We start from the raw sequence: 12871 nt of genomic DNA, 5'->3' as shown, positions 1-12871 counted from the left end.
ACCCCACTTCACAGAGCTCCTCACGGGGGGACCAGGTGGGACCCCACTTCACAGAGCGCCTCACAGGGGACCAGGTGGGACCCCACTTCACAGAGCTCCTCACGGGGGGACCAGGTGGGACCCCACTTCACAGAGCTCCTCACGGGGGGCCAGGTGGGACCCCACTTCACAGAGCTCCTCACGGGGGGCCAGGTGCCTCCACTTCACAGAGCTCCTCACGGGGGACCAGGTGGGACACCACTTCACAGAGCTCCTCACGGGGGACCAGGTGGGACCCCACTTCACAGAGCTCCTCACGGGGGACCAGGTGGGACCCCACTTCACAGAGCTCCTCACGGGGGACCAGGTGGGACCCCACTTCACAGAGCTCCTCACGGGGGACCAGGTGGGACCCCACTTCACAGAGCTCCTCACGGGGGACCAGGTGGGACTTCTAACTCAGAGGGGAAGGAAACCCCACTCAAGTCTGTTCTAACAGAAAGGAACTAGGGGTCCCCCTGTTTCAGGTCTAGGTGGATCCAGGTGCTCACTTGCTGTTGTAAACACCCCATCTCGCTCTCCAGCTCCTGCCTATGACACAAAAACTGGTGGCTCGAGGCCCTCAAGACCAGAGGCAGGAAAGTCTGGGAGGTCCACTGGGTCAGGGGAGTACAGGGTATGGAGTCCAGGCAGGAAGGGGTCCCCAGAGAGAGGGATTCAGCCCGGAGGCAGGGTCAGAGGGAAATCTGTCTGCTGGAAGTTGACTGGGAAAGCTGATGGGAACCGCTCATGGGGGGGGGGGGTCAGGGAGCACATGGAGTGACAGCACAGGCATGTGTCCCAGAGTTGTCCTAATCTGGGCGAGGGGCTCCAGCCTCTGCAGCCAGCGCAGAGCAACCAATGCCAGGGTGTGGGCTGCCCTGTGGATGGCAAGGGAGCTCCTTCACCAGGGCCAGTCCTGAATGGAGCCTGCAGAGCGCGGGGTGCCTATCCTGGGGGCACTCTGGGGTCTCATGGAAGCCACTGCAAGTGCCACCGGGGGTGGGCGCAGGCCTGGCAACCCGGCACTCACTGCTGAGCCTTCCCCGCACCCAGGTGGCACGCAGGTTAGGAGGCTGCTTCAGGACTGCTCATCTGCTCCTTGCCTGCCATGACCTGACCTCCAAGCGGAAACAGACGACTGGATCAAAAGGTGCCGGGGAGGAGGCTGGATTCTCTGGAGGTCGAGGTGGGGAGACCTGCACGGGGTAGTCATCCTCTGGACAGCACTGCCTCAACAGCTTGCAAAGCACTCACGACAACCCTGTGACACGCGGGATCCAGACCGTGAGATGCGCGATGGGACACTTTCAAATACAAGTTCCCAGATGGGACTTGAGCATGGACGTGGGTTTCAATATTGTAGGAGACCTCCTATCTGTGGGGACAGGCTTAGCCCTGACCCGGGTCACACTAAGCCCTGACCCTGGCCACACAGTGAGCCCTGGCCCTGGTCACACTCTGAGCACCCACCTCTGGGCCATCACTGGCATAGGCTTTGGCTGCAGGGCGGCCTAGGAAGGAGACGCAGAGGGTGGTGGTGGGAACCCCTTTCCCGCATCCAGGCAGGAGGGCACAGAGCCCGCACTGCAGAGCTCTCGCACTGACTCACGCAGCTCCTCCTCACTTTATTTTTATCCCCACCAAGCCCTATAAATACAGCAATGATCACCAAATACAGTCAATATGCCCAACGCCTCCCGCCCCCGGTGCTGGCCCACAGTCACCAGGGAGAGGTCGGTGAGCAGAGCACCCACATGGCTAAGGCCCAGGCCAGAGAGACAGGTGCACTTAGGGAGGGGGCAGCGGGTCCCCAGCCCAGAACCCTGGGACAGATCCCATGTCCTTTCCCCATTTGGACAGCCGGGCACCCCCTCCTTGGTGAGGGTGCAAATTAAACAGTGTATTTCCTACCCTGGAGGCTCTGGGTCTGTTTTCCTGTTAGAGAAATGGTTGAGAGCTGGGGAGAGGCTATGGGTGGTCTATCTCTCCATTCTAACACCCACTGAGGGAGGGCACATGGCTTCACTGGTTTCAGCCACTGCTGTCCTCCAGTGCTCGGGTCAAGACACCTGAGAGCGAGTGGGAAGATGGGTACACAGGTGGGTGGGTGACACGAGACAGTGGCTCAGCCAAGGTGGGATGGGGCGATGCCACCCTGCTTTTATCACCGTGCTTCTTTCACTGGAGATGCAGAGAAGTGGAGTGGCTTGCTTAGGGTCACACAGCAAGGAGGAGGAGCCAGTTTGGATCAGGACAAAGGCACCTTCTCTGGGAAACCTTTTTAGCACCCTAGGAATAACGTACCCCCAGGGCCTAGCACACTGCCTGACATCGGAAGAAAAGACTGTCGAAGGAAAAAGTTGACGGTGAATAAGACGAGGTCAGATTTGGCAAGAGAGGAGAGGGGACCCCGTGCCGGCAGCAAGCCTGGGTGGTCCGTGTGGAACAGGCAGACAGTGGTCCTTCAGGTGTGAAACTGCCTCCCCCCTCGGGGATGGAGGACCAGCCGGCTCTGCTGTTTCCTAGGATGGTGGCCCTGAGGATGTGCTTAGCAAAGACAGCACTTCATGCTTCTTTCACGGATTTTCTTTTACTATTTAATTTTTTTCCCACTCCTGTTTGGTGTTAAATACCTTGGGAGATTGTTACAAGTCTCATGGTGCAGTTGGCATTCTAAGAGCCTGCTGCTGTGACACTATGAGTCTCGAATGGTTGAGGGCCAGGTGCCTGCCTGAGTCAGACCCCCGGTGTGCTGGTGCCAGCCCCTTCCCGGCATGCACTGCCTTCCTCACCCCCCATCCCGCGACATCACCCCTGCGCAGTGACAGGCAAGGGTGTGCCACCCTCCTACACAGCCCTCACCTCACTAAGGCTTGGGCAGGTCTTTGTCAGCACCCCCATTGAAGTTTTGGAGAACACACCCAGGAAAGGTGTGTCACTGGTCAACCTTACATAGCAAAATGGGTAGGTTTGTTGTTGGGACAGAGTGGGGTACATAGGAACCACGTGGAAAAGAAGCCCATGAGTACAGCTCACCCGCCCACTCACTCACTCCTTACTGCTCCTGCGGCCACACCAGTGCCAGGCAGTCCAACGATGCCTAGGTGCAAACACGTGGCTGCCCCCAAGGAACCCCGCCTCCCCAGGATGGCCACGGTGCCATCCTGATGCGCACGGGAGCGCATCTTCACCAGAATGAAGAAAGCAGGGCTTGTTTCTCCTGTGACGACCAAGCGGACAGGAGACTGGCCCAGCCCCTCCATGGACACGGTTTGGTGCGTGGTGACAACCCCCTCATATCCATCAGGGCCTTGACCAAGGTACGTGGGTCTGTCCCTCCACGGAGCTCGCCAGGCCTGCGCCTAGGGTAGCCAGCAGTGATTAGAAGGCCACCTTCGACTGGGGCGGAGCAGAATGATAACAGGATGACGGCGGTAAGGAGGACCTATGTCACGTGTGGGCCCCTCTCCTGCCCCAGGTGTGGCTCTCCGTTCATCTGCGCGGGGAAAACAGGCGCAGAGAGATGACCGTGCGGGTGCGGGCCCAAGGGCACCCAGGCACGGGCTCCAGGGTTCTACTCCGGTCCCCAGGTCCTGTCCTCTGGCGACACCAGGAGGGCGCAGTCGTTCGGGAGGAGGGTGGCCCTGGGCTCGAAGCCCCGTGCCGCAGGCGGAGCGGGGAGAGAGGCCAGCCCCCCGAGGCCGGGGGGCGCACCTCCGCTGAGGCTGCTTGCGAGGAAGGGGCCGCTCGGGCCGGGTTGGGCCTCGGTGTCCGGCACGACAGCAGGCGCCTCCGGACAGCCCACCTGCGGGCCCCGCGCTCCTCCGCCTCCGACCCTTCGGGGTCGAAATCGACAAGGACAGGGGCCCGTTCCTGGAGAGCCTGTGAACCTTGGCCCTTACGCTCCTTATCAAACTTCACCTTCAACATCACCGGGTCTAATGGTGGGGAGAGGTTAAGGCTCGCGCGTGGGGGTGAGCCAGCGGTCTCCCAGGACCGGGAAGGCACCGGGAAAGCTCGTGGGCGTGGGCTTTCTGATCTAGCCGGCCGCCGTCCCAGCCTGTTTCCGGCTGTCCGCGCGGGGCACTCTGGGACTTGTAGTCCATGGCGCACGCCGTCCGTGGCGCGTTTGCGGCTCGGGCGGCCATTGGCTAACGCCAGGCGCCGGGGGGCCTGCGTGACCGGCGGGGGGAGGCCTTGCGGCATTCGGCCGGCACAGGAGGGGCCATCGCGTGATGTTTGGGTGCCGGCCCCGCCCCCAGCCCCGCCCCTCCCGCCGAGAGCGCACGGAGCACGGTCGCCAGCTACCCGGGCCCAGGTGAGGCGACAGCGCGCGGTGGGGCCGGCTGGCTGGGACGGGCCGGCGAAGGCCAGGCCGGCCGGCGGGAAGGCGCACGGCCCGCGGCCAGGCAGGGCGAAGGTGGGGAGGAGGGGCGCGCGGGGCCGCGGGGCGGGGTCTCCGCGGGAGGGGCGGGGCCTCCGCGGGAGGGGCGGGGCGGGCCCGCCCTGGCTCCGCCTCCCCGAGGGCGCCCCGCTGCGGGGTCCCGCGGAGGGCGCCTGCGTCCGGCACCCGCTGCGGCGGGTTCTGCGCGCCCGGAGTCCCACGGCGGTGGGTGCGCGCTTTCCTGGGGCCCGGTGCCCACTTGTTGGGCACGACACGAGCGTCGGTCCCTAGCCCCCCTAGCGCGTGGGAGCCCGCCTTCGAAGGACAGCCGGACTCTGTGCGCTCCTCTCCGTGCCTTCCTGTCCTTCTTCCCAGTTTGGCCTAAAAGGTGACCCCTGGTCCTGAGGGGCTGGGGCCTCGGGCCCGCGGAGCTGCCATACGACTCTGACCTGTGCTTCCACCCGCACGCCCTCCAGGGTCTCCTGTGGTTGGTAGACCCACGTCACACTCTGTCCCGGCCCTGGGACTGGGTGTGCGCCGTGCAGGGTGGTGGTCACTGGCCTCGCGTGGCACAGGTGTGGGACACTGTCGCCACCGCAAATGTGTGGCAGGCTGCGGGACGGTGGGGCCCGCAGCCGTGCCAGCCACACCGGCTCCCTTTTCTTTCTCACCTCTCTGCCCCCCCCCCTCTGCGTGGGTCTGGCTCACTTTCCCGACCATCCTCTCTCCCTGCAGTTTCCCGTCTCAGGTTCTGCCTCCTTTCCTTGCTGGCGTTTCATGTTCTGTCCTGCCGGCTTGTTGTTTGTGTCCTGCCCTGTCGTTAGACTATGAGACTTTCCCTGCTGCACGCCCAGAATGGACAAAATATTAGGGTGAAGGATACAGATGGACTTAGTCAATGTTGGAGTGTTTCAGCCTGTTATGATAGTACTCTCATGTGGTACAGCCTCACAGGTTGTAGGTCCTTGGGAGGAGTCTGGTGGGCAAATGCCTGCCAAGGCCAGCGCAGGTCAGGAGCCAAGTCGTCATTGCAAATGGCTGTGGGAGATTGGCAAATCCCAGAAGGCTTCCTGGAGGAGGTGGAGCTTTAGTCAGACCACCAACACATGTCTCCTCTTCTGTTGGCCTGGCTGCCCTGTGTCCAAGCAAGTCAGTGACCTGGGCACTTGCTCCTCTCCAGGCCCTGAGGTGGGTGGCTAGGCACAGGAACTGCCATCCGGGGCTCACGGGCTCAAGGGCTCGGGGTGGGCAGGCGTCCTTAAGTTTTTCCCTGGCTCTCCTGCAGGGCAAAGGTGGGGTCTGGCTCCTGCCTGTTGCTCCAGCCGTATCTTCCATGATTTGTTTCCTGGGCCCAACACAGCAGAAGTCCTGGTTCCTGCACACGTTTCTCACTGGCATGAGCGTGACCTTGCCAGACCCCGTGCTGGAATGCCCTGTACTCCTGATGTCTCTTTGCTTCCTCCTGGCCCCTGCCTCCCTGGGTGGGTTCACCCACATTGATGCCCGTGGCCCACAGCTCTATGTGTTTACCTTGCTTTCTGTGTTATGCTGACGTATCTGTGTCTGTCTCCCACCACTCCTGGGGGAGAGACTTCTGTCTTGGCCACCCTTGTACCTTGAGCACCCAGCCCAGCGTCTGGAGCCTGGTGAGCACCCAGCAGATTTTGATGAGTGAGTAGACTGAACATATAAGCCAGCGAGGGGGACATGGTGAGACCTGTGCTTGTGGCAAACGGTCTACTCAACATGTGGAAAGCTTCAGGCAGGGAGATGGAACTAATCTTCCATTTGGGGAGAAAAGACTCATTGTAACCAGGGGTCTGCTGGGCCATTCGGGACAGGACCAGGTGCGTGCCGGGGGGTGCCACAGAAGGCCTTCCCAGGATGTGGGAGCTCAGCTGAGGGGGTCAGGACTGAGTTTGGTCGACCAGAAAGGATGGGTGGGCATTTCGGGGGTGGTGACACGGATCAGGCCTGCCACGCTCACAGAGCCCCTGGGTGCTGGGCTCTGGGTAGGCCACTAGGCTCAGTAACTCAGGTCACCCTCACAGTGAGCTCAGGAGGAGGCCCCGCTCTCTCACGTTGTAGCTGAAGAAACCGAGGCACGGGAACGTGGACGTGTCTCTGTTCTTCACCCGGCAGATGGGTTGTGCACTGGGTGGTTGAGCCTTCACTGCTCTGGCCGCTGTTGGGATGCTTGACCAGGGGCCAGGGCTGGGGCTGTTCTGTTTCTCTGCCTGTGCGCAGGCCTGTGTGGGGCTGCGGGTTCATCTCGGCTGTGTCGTTTGCTGCCAGTGGAGTTTCCCTGGGAGGCTCAGTTGGCTGTAATTCATTATGTTCTTTAACGCGGCAGTTTCAACCCACCGCTCTCAAGTCACCTTCATGCGACATCGGTAATGACGGCCTTGCGGGCGCTCTGAAGGCAGCCCTCCTCCTGGATGGGTCTGTTTTCCACCAGAACGAGCATTGCTGCCTGGCCCCTGAGTGTCTGCTGGGCCCGGAGTGAGGGGTGAGGAAGGATGAAGGGAAGGGGGAATGACCAGAACTGAAGTTGACGGGCCCATCCTGTCCCCGCCGGGGACGTTGCCGCCTGCTGTTGAGTGTTAAGTCTTGGAGGCGTTTCTGCACTCTGCCCGGATGCCCGTGTCCCGTCTGGGTGTGCTGAGGCAGGCCGGGGACGAGTGACACTTGTCCCACTTCTTAGGCGAGGGCCTTGGGGCTCAGAGAAGGCGCTTCCTGTGCCCCGAGCCGGGTGCAGGGTGGTGCCGCAGCTGCCCAGGCCACCGTCTGCCTCCCACCCATTTGGGAGCTGCCTCTCCGAACGCCCGGCTGTGGCCCTGGCCTGAACCAGTGAGAGGACACCCAGTGCCTGTTTGTTGAAGGAGCAAGGGGCGTTGTGACAGTGCTGACCTGGACCCGTGATCTTACTCTGGCTTCACCCCAGTGGTGGGATTGTTCCCATCAGCACCAGCCTTGCTGGGGTCTTGGCAGGTGTGGAGGGGCCTGTGAAGGTGGGGCTGCACCAGGGGAGCCCCTCCCTGCCTGAGGTCCTCGGTACTGGTCAGGTGCCATTGCAAGCAGGCAGGACGGCTTGCTGGGTCATTGGCGGGGTCCCTGCTGTGGCCTCTGGTCAGGCTGCCGTCCGAGGGGTGGAGGGTTGCACGAGAACGTTCTGAGGCCAGACCCTGCCCGGAGGCTCAGGGGGAGCGCTGAGCAGTGGGGCCACCTGCAGGCTCTCCTGGTTTCATCAGCTACCCAGCTGTGCAGGGAGTAGAGTGGGGTCACAGCACAGGCCAGTGAGTGGTGCAGAGAGGGCCCCACCATGCGTGTGGCTGTGGGTGGATCTGTGCCTCTGGGTGGATTTATGGGAAGGATTCCTGGATGCTGGTGAGGCGTGAGCTGAGTCTTGAAAGCCGAGCATTTGCCTGGGCGGGAGGGGAAGGGCCCATTCCAGGCAGCGGGAGAGCACAGGGGAGACACCAGTGTGGGGCTCCCGGCAGGCGGGTCTCCCTGGGCCGGGCTGTGAGGGCCTCGGGGGGCAGGGAGCCTGGGCGGAGGGGAAGGGCCCATTCCAGGCAGTGGGAGAGCACAGGGGAGACATCAGTGTGGGGCTCCCGGCAGGCGGGTCTCCCTGGGCTGGGCTGTGAGGGCCTCGGGAGGCAGGGAACCTGGACCTAGGTCCTGAGCAGGGAAGGGTCAGCATGAGCGGCACTGAGGATCACTGGGACTAGAGACAGGGCCGCAGGAGCTGGGCCCAGGGCTCCGGGTGGGATGGCACCAGGGCCTGTGGCTAGAGGCGGCCCTTGTTCCCCACTCCACCCCCACCCCCTACCCCCACCCCCAGGTTTAGGGGCCAGGCCTGGCGGCCCCGTAGCTCGCTGTCAGGTGGCTGGGTCGGTGGGGGTGGCCGCAGTGCTGAGGGTCCCTCCATGGAGCGGCTGCTGGCCGGGGACAGCGGGGTCTTTCTGGGGACTGGGACGGTCGGTTGCTTTTCACCCTGGCTGCCCTAGGCCCTGCCTCTGGGAGAGAGTTGCTGTCCAGCGGTGGACACGGGAGAGTCAGAGGCAGGCAGTCATGCCAACCCTGGGAGTCCCAGCCCAGAGCTCCAGCCCAGTAAACCTCTCTTGTTTTCTTGAGCTGGGTCGGTGGAGGGCTGTGTTGTGTTGTGCCTCTGATTGCCCCCGAGAGGACTCCTAGCCCGGCTGTGTTAGGGAGCAGTGAGGTCCCCTGACATAGCAGTGCAGCATCTCAGCGGGGGGGGGGGGGGCTGAGTGCTGTCCCCCATCTGCACGTCCCTGAGCCTGACCTCTGATCCTGCAGCCCCTTGGCGGGCGTGGCGGCAGCTCCACTGCAGAGACACGGATGGACGCCCTAGTGCAGAGCCTTTTGGAGACATGGCTCATGGGGCGTGGGAGGACTTGGCAGGGCACAGCTGCCCTCTGCTGAGCGACCCTCAGGCCGCCTGCCCACCGCCTCAGCTCTCACTGGCTCTGTCCGGATGGCGAGGCGTGGCCTGCTTTGGAGGTGGGTTAGCAGGGATGCAGGAGAACTGACCGTCACTGTCTCTGTGTGATCCCTGTGATAGTCACCACTGTTCACTGATCTCTGGTGTCTGCTGGGCGCCTGCTGGGTTCTGTGTATTCATCAGGTCAGGGCTCAGTCACTTAGCAGAGCCATGGGCTTGGAAGGGCCCGGTGGGATTGGAACCAGGCACTTTGGCTCTGGCAGCTCTCCCACTTCTCTGCTCCCTGGGAAGACGGGCTTGGAGGAGCGTCCACCCCGAAAGAGGCCTGTGAGTGAGAGGATGTCGTGCTAATGGCGATTTGATTCCGGGCCTCTCCCCCTTACTGGGCTGCCGTCCTCACGGGCCTCTCCCCCTTACTGGGCTGCCGTCCTCACGGGCCTCTCCCCCTTACTGGGCTGCCGTCCTCACGGGCCTCTCCCCCTTACTGGGCTGCCGTCCTCACGGGCCTCTCCCCCTTACTGGGCTGCCGTCCTCTCGGGCCTCTCCCCCTTACTGGGCTGCCGTCCTCATGGGCCTCTCCCCCTTACTGGGCTGCCGTCCTCACGGGCCTCTCCCCCTTACTGGGCTGCCGTCCTCACGGGCCTCTCCCCCTTACTGGGCTGCCGTCCTCATGGGCCTCTCCCCCTTATTGGGCTGCCATCCTTATGGGCCTCTCCCCCTTATTGGGCTGCTGTCCTCACGGGCCTCTCCCCCTTATTGGGCTGCCATCCTTATGGGCCTCTCCCCCTTATTGGGCTGCCGTCCTCACGGGCCTCTCCCCCTTACTGGGCTGCCGTCCTCACGGGCCTCTCCCCCTTATTGGGTTGCCGTCCTCACGGGCCTCTCCCCCTTACTGGGCTGCCATCCTCACGGGCCTCTCCCCCTTATTGGGCTGCCGTCCTCACAGAGCTTGGCCGAGGTGAGGCTCCGTGGAGTCCGGATACCGGAGTGGGAAGTTTCCCAGCGAGGGGGGCAGCCTGGGTCTGGGAGTGCCTGTCCCCGTGAGGCTGGGTGCTGGTGGTGGGACGGGCCCGCCGGTGGCTGTGGCTGGCTCTCTCTGACCTGCGCACAGGTGTCTGGTCGTCGAGTCAAGCATTTTTCAGGATTTTGAGGCCAGGTGCCATGCTCGGGCATACGCCTGTCCATGTCTGTCTGTCCTGTCTCCCAAGCCAGACTCAGGGTGTGGTCTGAGGGGTGCAGGCCGAGCCTGCACTGTCTAGGAAGCTGGACTTTGAGGGTGCGGTGTGGGGTGTCATCTGGGGAAGTTGGGGGCGTCAGAGCTCTGCTCAGGAAACTGGTGCTGGCCAGCGCTGGCCGGCAGGAGATGGGTGCAGCCCACTCTGTGCGCCAGCCACCTTTGGCTGCCCTCCACCGGGTCCATAATCTGTTCTAGCCGTGTATTTGGCAAGGGACGTCCTTTGAAAACCAGCAGCCCAGAATCAGTCTCTCCCACCTCACAACAGCACAGCATCCTCTTCCGGGGGAGGCTGCCCGGGCAGCGGCTCAGGAGTGGTGCTAATGAGGGGCCGATTCACCGCTCGGGGCTGGCCTCCTTCCCTGGCCACTGTCGGCCGTGGTGTGATGAACTTGGAGGGCGGCTGGGGCCGGCTGGGGAGCAGGGGGTCTGCTTCTGCCGGCTCTGGGGTCCAGAAACCCTTCAGTGGCCAGGTGGATGCCCTGGCCCCTTCATTCCCCTTCACATTCCGCTCTTCTGGCCAAGGGGCAGCTCTGTGGTCACTCCTGTTGACCGTGCTCAGGGCACTACTTCCCTCACTTGGTGTTTGCAGTTCCTTGAGATTCAATCCTATCATCATTCCAGCCTCCGGTTGACCTGCTGGGCCTTTGTCTCGGCTACGGGCTTCCCTGGGGTCAGTGCTCTGCTCTCTGCCTGGAAGGCCCGGTACCAGCTCCCCTGGGAGGGCTGCCCCTTGGAAGCCTGCTCTGCCTGCAGGCCTGGCACGCTGGCCCGGCGTCCTGGGCGTGCGGGTCCTTCTGGGGGCGGGGCGCTGGGAGGGCTGCAGACTCACCCGTCTCCTGTGGCAGGTCCCATGCTGCCTCGCGCTCACTTCTGTTGGGTTCCCATGCACTCCACCGGGGTCACCTGTGTCTTTCCCGCCCCTGCAGTTCCAGGACAGGAAGAGCACACAGTAGGCACTCAGTAAACACTCAGGCAAGCTCCAGTTTGCAATTGGAAAGAGCCGTTTCCCAGCCAGCAGCTCTGTCTGCTGGGCCTCGGACGTGCTGAGGCCGCCTCCACAGCCCTGTGGCCAGCAGTGGTGAGGGGCGCTGGTGGCTGGGGCGGGCTGGCCCTGAGCCGGTGCTGCACATGTGCGGCCTCCGCCGCCCAAGGCAGAAGGCAGACGGGGGCTTGGAGAGGCTGGTTACCCGCCCTGGGACTCACCTCTGCCGGGAGGAGGAGTCCCCCAGAGCCTGCCGCTCACTGGGCCCAGGGTCCAGGTTAGAGAGCTGACTTCGCAGGTGCTTGGCAGGTGGGGGGGCGTGTGGGGAGTGACCCCGGGGCCTCTGGGAGCATTGTCACTGACCAGAGCAGGGAAGGGGTGGCCCTTTGGAGTGCACTGCGAGCCTGGAGCAGGGCAGGTGGGGCGCGTGTGGGGAGTGACAACGGGGCCTCTGGGAGCATTGTCACTGACCAGAGCAGGGAAGGGGTGGCCCTTTGGAGTGCACTGCGAGCCTGGAGCAGGGCCCGGGTGTCCAGCTGTGGAAGCGGCTCTGTCTTTCCCATGCTGCCCCCACACTGGAGCCCGGATTGTGCAGAGCTGCTGGGCCAGTGGGTTCGAGAGGTTTCTGGGAGCTGGGGCTGGAGTTCCCCTGCATCCACCCCCCCTCCCCCGCAGCGGCTCTGGTTTCATCTCTTCACCGGACCCTTCTGAGTGCCACTGTGTGTGAGGAAGCCACTCTGTAGCGAGGAATAGCTCCAGAGCTGGCTCAGCCCTCAGTGGACACGTGAGAAACCAGAGGCCCCAGCTGCCGAGCTGCCTCCCGGGTCCTACAGCCGCTAGAGCAGAGCGGAGCACCTGCTGTCTTTCTGGGCCTCTGCCCGCCTGCAGGAGATTCGGAGGCCCGTGGAGGGAGGGCTCCGGGCAGCATGCCAGGGCGTGGTGTTGCTGCCTTCTGGGGCAGGACTGAAGTCAGGCAGCCAGAGGCGGGCCCAGGTCTGGTTGGAGGGCTCAGGCCCTACTGGTGTAAGGTAGGTCTTGCTGTGTAACAAGTATCCCCCCAAGTGTCAGCTGCCTGAAGCAGCGAAAGTGTGTGTCCCAGGGACGGGCAGGACTGGCCCAGTGGAGTCAAGGACCATCAGGAATGTGGGGTCTTCCTGCTAGAAGGGAGGAGAGCTCTGGGGGGGCTCAGAAGGGAGCCAGTCACTTTGCTCACAATTCATTGGTCTCATGGAGTCACGTGGCCGCACCTCCAAGGGCAGGAGGAGTAGTGCCACCCTGTGCCAGGAAGGAGGGAGCTGGAGACGGTGGTCAGCTCTGTGGACTCGTGTGCCTTTGGAAGGCCACCCTTCCCACTGGGCTTCCCCTGTGCACAGAGAGGGTGGGTCCTGCCGGCTCACCACCCTCGGTCCCGTGTTCCAGGAGGCAGGAGCCTGGGGCACTAATCAGGCTGCATATGGCCTTCGCTCTCCCTGTCCCTTAACAACCTCAGGTTTGGAGACCCACAGCCCTGTCTTTTTAAAATGAGATTTAATGTTTTGAGATGATTATGCATGCACATGCAGTTGTAAGAAAGAGCTCTGAGCCATCCTGTGTGCTCTTTACCCAGTGTCCCCAGTGGTGGTGGCTTGCAAAGCCGTGGTCCTGTGTCACACCCCGTGCCCACAGGGATGCAGTCAGAACGCAGCCTTTCCCATCTCCGAGGTCCCTCCCTGGACGTCCTTTTGTAGCCACACCCACCTGCAAGAATGTTACATAAATGCAGCCATCCTGCAGGTAAACCTC

General features: G+C 63.0%; 1 protein-coding gene across 1 annotated transcript in view; it reads left to right on the top strand.

The window, feature by feature from the left end:
• The first annotated feature begins 4200 nt into the window (after window positions 1-4200).
• TSNARE1 (t-SNARE domain containing 1) overlaps window positions 4201-12871 on the top strand; it is a 125717-nt gene continuing 117046 nt past the window's right edge. The window contains 1 exon segment of the mRNA XM_066379665.1: window positions 4201-4339. The gene's annotated coding sequence lies outside the window, so the exon portion shown is untranslated.

This window comes from Saccopteryx leptura, chromosome 3 (assembly GCF_036850995.1).
Source record: "Saccopteryx leptura isolate mSacLep1 chromosome 3, mSacLep1_pri_phased_curated, whole genome shotgun sequence".
NCBI lineage: Eukaryota > Metazoa > Chordata > Mammalia > Chiroptera > Emballonuridae > Saccopteryx > Saccopteryx leptura.
This window is presented reverse-complemented; position numbering and strand designations above follow the sequence as displayed.